At 37.2% G+C, this 10,358-nt stretch overlaps 1 long non-coding RNA gene across 1 annotated transcript; it reads right to left on the reverse strand.

Annotated features, from left to right (window-relative positions):
• Positions 1-579: 579 nt before the first annotated feature.
• LOC116676530 (uncharacterized) lies at positions 580-905 on the reverse strand. The gene is made up of 2 exons (XR_004328739.1): positions 812-905; positions 580-704 (listed from the first exon to the last, which is right to left on the reverse strand). It is a non-coding gene; the product is annotated as an uncharacterized LOC116676530 (long non-coding RNA).
• Positions 906-10,358: the final 9,453 nt, after the last annotated feature.

Genomic DNA, 10,358 nt, shown 5'->3' on the forward strand with positions numbered 1-10,358 from the left:
CAACTCTTCCATCTTCCAAGAAGAGAGAGAAAAAAAAAAACCTTTCCAAAAAAACAAAATCAAACCCCTCCTTGACCTACATTCGTCTCCACATGAAAAGCACGTAACATTGTCCTCCAAATATGAACGCAGACCAGAAAATGGTTTCAACATCTAAAACAATATGTTTAAAAAAGAATAAAAAATAGGCTAATTGAATGACAGAAGAGAGGGAGCTCTGTCCCCAAGTGGTCAATTCATGTCAATCTGCAGGATTACAACCTAAATCTATGTGTATTAAAGAATTTATGAGTTTGGGACAAAAAAAAAAAAAGATCTGTACAGAGACCACAGTAATCATTTGCATCAGAGCAGGTCACATCTTCAGCTTCTTTTGTATAAAAATATACATACCACAGTGATGGCCTTTTGAGGACTTTGATCCACTACATTCAGTGGTTTTCCCTGTTTAATCAAGGCTACGGAGATCTCTTCTATAAATAGTCCCGACAGATAACAGGTCAGTCTCCTCGGTGTATAAAAATATGAGAGTCAACAAAAATGTTTCTGTTCGACTCTTTTCTCATGTCCCTCTTCTTTAGAGGTCTTAGTTGAGTCTATGCTTGCGCTTCTCTGATGATAGTCAAATCCACAGTGTTCAGAAACGTCTTCAGGAGGGACACTGCATACCCATGATCTATATTCACAAAGCTGTAGCCATTTGCCTGTGAGAAGAGACAGATTTGTTTGGTTAACGTGGAGTAAAATCCCACTAAACCTTGAAATAATAACGGAAAACTTTGACGAGAGCTTTGTTATTTTAGCAGAATACCTGAATGATTTTATCTCCAGGCTGAAGAATCATGGATGCCGGTCCCTCAGGTTGAACTCTTGTCACAAATATAGAAAGACAGAGGGGCATTGCTGTGAAAGAAAACACAAACATAAAAAAGCGGGTTAGTTATTTATTACAACCGTGAATTGTTATTTGTTATGTTTGCAGGGCTGCCAACTTTTCCCCAAACCTTGGAGTGAGATTTAGGGGGGCAAACCCATATTTTGCCGTGTACAAAGCAATTTCTTTGCGTCTTTATCCTTCGGGGTTTAAATTGGGATTTGTTATATGTGGGGGGATGGGGCTCTCCCTAGGGGGGTCTGGGGGGTATGCTCCCCCAGGAAAAAATTTGAAAAATAAACCATTAAATGGCACTTTCTGGAGAGTTTTTTTTCAAAAAAGAGCAAAGAGCCTTCGCATTGTTGTAGTATCAATAGGTATTAGGGCATTCAGCATTTACATTATTAACTTCTTATGATATAACAACTGACCCAGACAATGAGCCACATGAAGAGACAGTGGCATATGTCAGCAACAGCTGAGAAGATTTGGGTCTGTGGGGAACAGGTCCAGGGGTCCCTGGTGTAGGGACCAGGTCCAGGGGTCCATGGTGTAGGGACCAGGGACCCAAAGTTAAATTAATGTTGAGGGATCAACTAAGACCACTGAAATTCTAAAGAATGAGAACCACTGAGTTACATAAATTCTAATCCTTTAACCTTTGTGCCGAGGTTCAGTAATGTCTGGCCCTCGTCCTCTGGGCCCCACTTACTGGATTTACTTTTTTGGAAAATAAAGACTATTTGTTCATTTTATAAAACATCAAATTAATTATTTACAGTTACATTTAGAGATGCACCGAGGTTAGAGAAGCACAACAGTGGCCCAACGTTGCAGTATAGTATAGATGTGTTTCATCAGATTTCTGCTCATGTTTACAACTTTGTGCACATTTAGAATATAACTCCTCCCATCTCTGGTGTCCGAGATTTGGAGAGTTGTAATATAGTCTGCTGTGCATGTCATTGCTCCGCTGATATGGTGGATCTCATTCACACCGTCACACAGACACAGAGGCCCATTTGGGTCTCTGGTCTCTGACAAAGTTTAGAGGAGCTGTACGCTGCGCATTATCGCAGGACTACACGGATGCAACGCGTCACTGCCCCCAGCAGAGCGGGTCCACTAACATGAACTGAAGTTTATGGAAAGCCAAACAGTCCAAATACACGTGAATTTTCACACGTAAACAACACGTAAACAACACGTAAACAACGCGCAAACAACGCGCAAACAACGCGCAAACAACGCGCAAAATACACGTAAACAACGCGTCGATTTTTCACACGTTAACAACACGTAAAATACACGTAAACAACACGTAAATTACGCGAAACGACGCGTTAACAACACGTAGACAACGCGTAGACAACGTGTTGTTTACGTGTTCATTTCATGTGAATTTGAGGCCATTTGGTCACTTCTCCATTTGAATGGGTGAGCGTCCTAAGCTCCATTGGCTGCTGAGCAGTAGGGTTAAACCATTTCTGTAAGCTTGGGGAGGGGGTCGCCTGCCCAATATTCAACATGCAAAGGATCCTCTCACTTCTTTTCTTTTCATTTCTTCTTTTTTGGTTTAGCAATCATTTAAATTCAATGAATTTACTATTCATTATAAATTATTATTTCTTCTTTTTTGGTTTAGCTTTTTTAAAAAATATCAATTTTAAATTCATGAATTTACTACTCACTTATAAATTATTTTTTATGATATTTAATAATGATAGTTATATTACAAAGATGAAAATATTTCAGCCCACCAGGTGGGGGGGTCGAGTTTTCCCATGTTATCCTATGGAGACTGAAGGGCTGGGGCGCGTTATTTTTATGTCCAATGGTATAACTCATGTAAAAACCTTGTGAAACGACATTTTCCACAATAGAAACATGATATAAATGGAAAACCTACTATTCTAGCTATGAAAATTTCAGAATCATGTTAGTGCATGATATTTCAATAACCGCTTCATACGCGCTTCAGGATGACGGCAATTAGTTATTAACAGACATTCACAGAGACGTATAGCCCTGCAACAATCTATCTATAATAACACCTCTTGGAAGTAGTATCCATGATATACAGTAAAATATTAAAATTGTGGGAGTTGTGGGATGTGGCTTAAACTGTTTAATTCGTCTAATCCAGGAGGGACAAATGAAACATTACGCACGTCCCACTCTTGCTGTAATAACTCAACGATTTGTTCAAAGCTAAAAATTAAACTGTATTTGACAGAGACAGGTGTAGGTTGCTACTGACAAAAATTAGCTTTCAGTGTGATGTGACCACTTTGTAAATTACGTTTAAAAAAAGTGTTTCAACTGTCCCGGAAAAATACCTTTATTTTGGTAAATAGAGGTTGAATAGTGTAGAATTCTAAATATATACTGGGGTATTCGGGATGGTGAACACAACGGTGTCATCAATTTTTGAAAATCTAATCGTTAAATAGGTGAAAATGGCTAATCAGGGAATGTCACATATGTGCAATGTACAGTGACGAAAATAAGTATTTGAACACCCTGCTATTTTGCAAGTTCTCTCACTTAGAAATTATGGAGGGTACTGAAATGTCATCGTAGGTGCATGTCCACTGTAAGAGACATAATCTAAAAAAAAATCCAGAAATCCCAATGTATGATTTTTTAACTATTTATTTGTATGATACAGCTGCAAATAAGTATTTGAACACCTGTCTATCAACTAGAATTCTGACCCTCAAAGACCTGTTAGTCTGTCTTCAAATGTCCACCTCCACTCCATTTATTATCCTAAATGGGGGTGGTAGCATCATGGTTTGGGGGTGTTTTTCTGCACAAGGACAGGGCGACTGCACTGTATTAAGGAGAGGAGGACCAGGGCCATGGATTGGGAATTTTGGGGACCAACCTCCTTCCCTCAGTTAGAGCATTGAAGATGGGTCGAGGCTGGGTCTTCCAACATGACAAAGACCCAAAGCACACAGCCAGGAAACCAAGGAGTGGCTCTGGATGAAGCATATCATGGTTCTGGCGTGGCGCAGTCTCCAGACCTAAACCCAATAGTAAATCTTTTGAGGGAGCTCAAACTCCGTGTTTCTCAGCGACAGCCCAGAAACCTGACTGATCTAGAGAAATCTGGGTGGAGGAGTGGGCCAAAATCCCTTTTGCAGTGTGTGCACACTTGGTGAAAACTACAGGAACGTTTGACCTCTGTAATTGCAAACAAAGGCTACTTGTTTCAAATATAAACATTGATTTTCTCAAGTGTCAAATACTTATTTGCAGCTGTATCATACAAAAAAATAGTTTAAAAGATCGTATATTGCAATCTAATTACACACAGGTATTTATCTGTATATTAAACTCCAAAATTAATTCAATTTTTCAACTTTCAATGAAAAACACTATTATATGTTTAAACTACAGTTCCCTACAGACATGCCATGTGCTTTGGTAAAATCCTCACCACAGTTGTAGTTTTTTTTGTTTTGTAAATATCTAGGGTTTTACAAAATATATATCTACTGGATATACACAATATATAGTACAGCCAAAATATGAATACTATGTATCTAATGATCTACTTTAACAAAAAGAAAAGATGTTGGTGTATTTCTGTTAAACGATCCAGTTTTGATGAAATGTGGTCTTGGGTTGGTATTTCTTCTGGTTTGCAAAGTATGGTTATCTAGCCTACAGCCGAAACTCAACATGCATTTCTACAAGCATTTTTATTATCAGCCATAATGTTTAAACCATCAAGGCAGACTGATCACAAGCTGTAACGAAAATTTATGTTTCTGTAAAAGTGGAAGTCCAAATAAAATCAAACTTGTGCTAAGAATTACATGTTTAGTCAGTATCTTAAGGAGAAAAACTACACTACCCACAATCCTAAGCGCTTGGAACCCTTCACATTACCCGAAATGCGAATGCTAGATTGAGTTTGTAATGAATGGATTCTACTACATTCAGGTCTATAAATGTCACAGTCTTATAACTTTTTGCCGTTTTCAAATTGGTGGTTCCAGCCTTAAATTAGATAGTGGTGAGGAAAACTCCATTTAGGGGGAAACCTCGACAGACCAAGGTTTGTAGGCGGTGTTTTATGGGTGGCTGGTTTGGGGGGGTGAAAAACAGTGGCAATTAGTCAAAATAAAGATAACGGCAATGACTAGAATAGTACAATAAAAACTTGTACAGAAAAAAAAACATACAACAGCCAAATAACCAGGAACCACAGTACAATAAGTGCAAAGAAAGAAGAAAAAAATGCTACAATCATGTGCGCCTCTCTGGCAATGCAACTGAAAAATCTTTTGAAAAAACACAGCCATCCCCACAACAATCTGCTGTGGTTTGGAAAGTTTAATGAATGGTGTTAAAACTGAAGGTCCCCAAAAAGGTATCATTATTATATTATATATTTTGTTATTGTTATAATTATTATAATATCAAAATATAATTTACAATTGAGTAGTAAATTCATTGAATTTAAATTGATACTTTTTTTCAAAGGCTAAACCAAAAAAGAAGAAATAATAATTTATAATTGAATGGTAAATTTATTGAATTAAATTGATATTTAAAAAAAAAAAGCTAAACCAAAAAAGAAGAAATGCGAAAGAAAAGAAGTGAGAGGATCCTTTGCATGTTGAATATTGGCAGGCGACCCCCTCCCCAGCTTACGAAATGGTTTAACCTCTACTGCTCAGCAGCCAATGGGAGCTTAGGACGCCACCCATTCAAAATGGAGAAGTGACCAATGGCTCAAATTCACATGAAATGAACACGTAAACAACACGTTGTCTACGCGTTGTCTACGTGTTGGTAACGCGTCGTTTACGCTTAATTTACGTGTTTTTACGTGTATTTTACGTGTATTTTACGTGTTGTTTACGTGTGAAAATCGACCGCGTTGTTTACGTGTATTTTGCGCGTTGTTTGCGCGTTGTTTGCAGGTTTTTGTGCGTGTTTTGCGCGTAGTGTTTACGTGTTGTTTTAACTGTGAGAATTCACGTGTATTTGAACTATTTGGCTTTCAATGAGAAGTTGCTACACCACCGCGCTGCTCACCTCTATCTTTCACAGAGAGTGGACACGAAGCGACGGATGGGTCTGTGATACTCAGAGCTCATAACCTGAGCCAGGGATATGCAACTGGGATGGATCGGGAAAAAAATGTTCTCATTTTGCGACAATTCGAACTTCCACAGACAGGGAGCGCTCTTGAAACCCCCTCACAGTCTCTGAAAGCACAACTAATCATCACGAGTGGCTCAATAGGTAGATCTACAGATAAACTCATCTTTCAGAAATCTGACCGACCGGGTTTACACTTCAGCGTGAAAATCGGGGTGTGGCGTGTGAAACCAGTCAAATGCGTGTGTCTCACGGCCAATGCGTGAGAGTTGGCAGCCCTGCAAAATAGTAACATAATGTAGGCCACATGGTATTAAAGATAATAAATATTAAATAACAATAAAAAGCTGAGCAAGGGGCTAAACAGTTTATTCAGACATACAGTGTCTTGAGAAAGTTTACACACCAAAGCTAAAGTAGATTAAAAAGAGGAATAAAAAAACATCTTTTGGAAATTGATCTTAATGTCTTAATTTAAAAAAAATAATAATTGGAAAATTCAACCTTTAAAGGACACCAATTGTCTTTGTGAATGAATAATGTATTGTAAATAAATAAATGTTCTTCCTTAAAATACAGGGGGGAAAAGGATACCCCTATGTTAAATTCCCATAGAAGCAGACAGATTTTTATTTTTAAAGGCCAGTTATTTCATGGATCAGGATACTATGCATTCTGATCAAATTCCCTTGGCCTTTGGAATTAAAATAGCCCCACATCATCACATACACTTCACCATACATAGAAATAGGCATGGGGAACTTTCCATAAGTCAAACCAGCTATTCAAATAACTGAAAAAAAAACATGCCAATGTGATGATATGGGATTAGTTTAATTCCAAAGGCCAAGGGAACTTTGTCAAGATTTATAGTATCCTGGATCAATTAAATAACTGGTCTTTAATGACAGAAATCTGTCTGCCTCTATGGGAATTTAACATAGGGGTGTATACTTATGCCCCCGGTATTTTAAGGAAGAACATTTATTTTATTTACAATACATTATTCATTCACAAAGAAAATTGGTGCCCTTAAAAGGTTGGATTTTTTTAAAGCTTTTTGAATTAAGGCATTAAGATCAATTTCCAAAAGATGTTTTTTTATTCCTCTTTTTAATCAACTTTAGCATGGGTGTGTAAACCTTCTCAAGCCACTGTAAGTGTAGGTATTTAAGTACATCATTTCCCTACCTGGGCACTTTTTACTTTTTTATAGCATACATTTGGTGAGCTTTTTAAAGAAAGCTCATGTAGTGCATTCCATGTTAGGGGAGTGAATTGTTATGATGATAACATTAACAAGGAATTCAATATTTTTTCTATTGACCAGACTACTTCTTGATAGTTTTGGAATAGAGGAAATTTATGGATTTGGAGCTTTGACAGTAATGCAGTGACTTCAATAAGATCTTGATCGTATCGCAAGTATAAAACAGGTGCTGTTGTTCTACATTTGAAAGGACAAAGGGTACAATTATTAACATCAAATGTAAACCATATTGTGATAAAATCCTTTGAAGGATACATTTAGTTAGTTTTAAAATGTAGGCTATTTCTTTATATTTAGAGGGAATTGGAAACTTATGCAATTAGTTCTGACAGCCAATGTTTCAGTTTTACTGGGTTTGAGGGCAAGTGTCCCCCGTCACCGTAAGTCCACGACCATGCGCATATTATTATTGATATAGAGGCCTATCTGCCTTTGAGAAATCCTGAATAAGTAGCCTACTAATGATGTCTGAAATGCCCTGTTTTAATCTTGCTGCCAAGATTTTTGGAAAAATCGTACGATTTGTATGAAGGGTATGGTCAAGTAAACTAAAAAAAGTTTTTCTGGATCATTTTAGAATCTGAATCTGAATCTGAATCAGCTTTATTGAACAGGTATGAAGACACATACGAGGAATTTTCCTTTGGAGCATTGTTGCTCACAATGTGCTTACACATTCAAAACAAACAACCCAACAAACAATATGCACCACCTCTCCCAAAATGCACCACAGAGCGCCACAGGAAGTCATTCCTGCCTGTGGCCATCAAACTTTTTAACTCCTCCCTCTAAGTATCTGACACACAGACACTCAGAGAGGTTGAAACTGGACAATATCATCTGTTTTGTGCAATAACACTGGCTTGTAATGTGTGCAATACTCAACTGCTACTATTATTATTATTATTACTTTTCACCATTGCAACACCTTAACTGTGTTATTTATGTAAATACTGTATCATAATATTCCTTTAACTGTAAATATCCACACTCCTTATATTTCTTTATTTCTTTATTTCTAATATCTGAGCAACTGTAACACAGAGTTTCCCTTCGGGGATCAATAAAGTATTTCTGATTCTGATTTCTGAATATATACACACTAATATAGACACACTAATATATATACTCTAAACAGAAACAATGTAGAGAGATGAGTGCAATGAAGAGACCAATTAAAAATATTTAAATTTATACAGCAAAGCAAAAATACAGTTGTTGTGCTCATTCTTTTAGTCTATGTCTTCAGTTCAGTAACATTTCAGAGACACAGCTGTGGATTTGGGTTTGTGCTGCGTCGGCCAGATTTATTCTGAACCTTCGACAGTGGAGTTAGAAAACTAGGCCGACGATAAAACAATGGAATCGTCACTAGCCCATAAAAAAAATAAAGAGCAATTTTCACAATGGAGTCATTATACATAAATATATAGGCAGAGAAAGAAATCTTAGTTCTCAAAATGTTACTGAGTAGCCTGTACGCCAGATGGCACTGTTTAACCATGCAGAGAACAAGAAGCGTTGCCATAGATCAGCCTATGTCTGATACAAGCTGAACGATTTGTTAAAAATTAAAACTTACACAAATCAAACTTTTAAAAATGAGTACATCAGAGAAAATGTAGCTAATAAATTGTTTAGAAGAGGTAGGCTACTCTGTATACTGTACTCAATAAGGCTCTACTCTTTTTAGGGTTTTCTCTTTGTCCAACCCTTTCATTCAGCCATTCATTCAATTATCTTGTGCAGTGTGCACTGTCAAAAGCTTATAAAAAAAATAGCACATAGGAAATTTATTAACACAATATAGCATAATTTGTGGCTACAGGGTCATTACATTGAAGAAATGGGTGTAACAATAGGTTACATTTTTTATCTTCAATCATGGTTTTACTCAAGGCTGAATTACTTCAATTGCCTATCCCAAGACCACAGACAATATGTTTTTTAAAAAACCTTGTGCAAACACAGCATGTGCCTTATGTATCTCGTTTTTGTTATCTCTAAACAAACAAATCCATAGTTCTGCTATAAGGAGTTGTATAAGCCTGTGCATTAAGGGAAATGGTTATCAGAATCAGTTTTGACGGCCAAGTGTAAACCTCCAGTGAATTTGACTCTGGCTTTTTGTTGCACTCACATACACTAGAATACACGTTAGAAACAAGAACAACAAAGCTGAACAATCCATCAGTTGTCCTTTCTGTGAGTTTGCCATTTGACCATTGGGCTAAACCGTAATAATTAAGTAGTAGCCTACGTTTAAATTAGGTTTATGTTTGTTCAGGACTATGGAAGCTAGACAAAGAAACATCAGTAAACTATTTGAATTCCGAGTTCTTTTATGGCATTTACAGTTCCACTAATCGTTTGAGTAACTTTTCTGGGGGAGTAGGCTGAACAAGGAGGCGTCTTATTAGTCTGAGTAACTCTTTACAACGGTATCTCCCCTATTATGAAAAAGATGCAATCGCGATTCCTTCCTTTGTGAAATGATGCCTTCAGGTGCCAGAACAACAATCGTACGTACAACGTGGCCGACCCTATAGCATTGCCCAACGGATTGGGAATGAGAAAGTTTTCCATTATCCTCAAAATAAGTGACGTCAAATAATAACAGACAAAGGGGGCAGTGAGGTTGTAATAAAATAATAATTAAATATGCTGTTATTACAGCATTATCCCATGTAGGTTAAATAAATACACTGTATGTGTTTTGTGAATTATGTTTACCTTGTTGCTGTCATGAAAACATGTTTTGGCCAAACATATTTTTCTATGCTTATTGGACACTTCTTTGTTTTAACATATCACGTCTCTCTTGAACACAATAAACATCAGAGGAAACGACTTCTGTTAGTGGGGGGAATGTTGTTATCATGTCCGGTCGGATGCACTTGAATGAATGATAAGTCTTCTGTAGCATATTGCAGTCAACATCACCACCACCACCGGTGTTTTCCTGGACTGTTTTGACTGAACATTTTCCGTAGTTAAGGGGGTTACTAGGGGTGATTTTGTTTTTTGTGACAGCTCTAGGCTGCAGAAATCGATAGTTTAACGGCTATTTTAGTAGTGGCAGTGTATTTA

Source organism: Etheostoma spectabile, unplaced genomic scaffold (genome assembly GCF_008692095.1).
Source record: "Etheostoma spectabile isolate EspeVRDwgs_2016 unplaced genomic scaffold, UIUC_Espe_1.0 scaffold00003358, whole genome shotgun sequence".
Classification (NCBI taxonomy): Eukaryota; Metazoa; Chordata; class Actinopteri; order Perciformes; family Percidae; genus Etheostoma; species Etheostoma spectabile.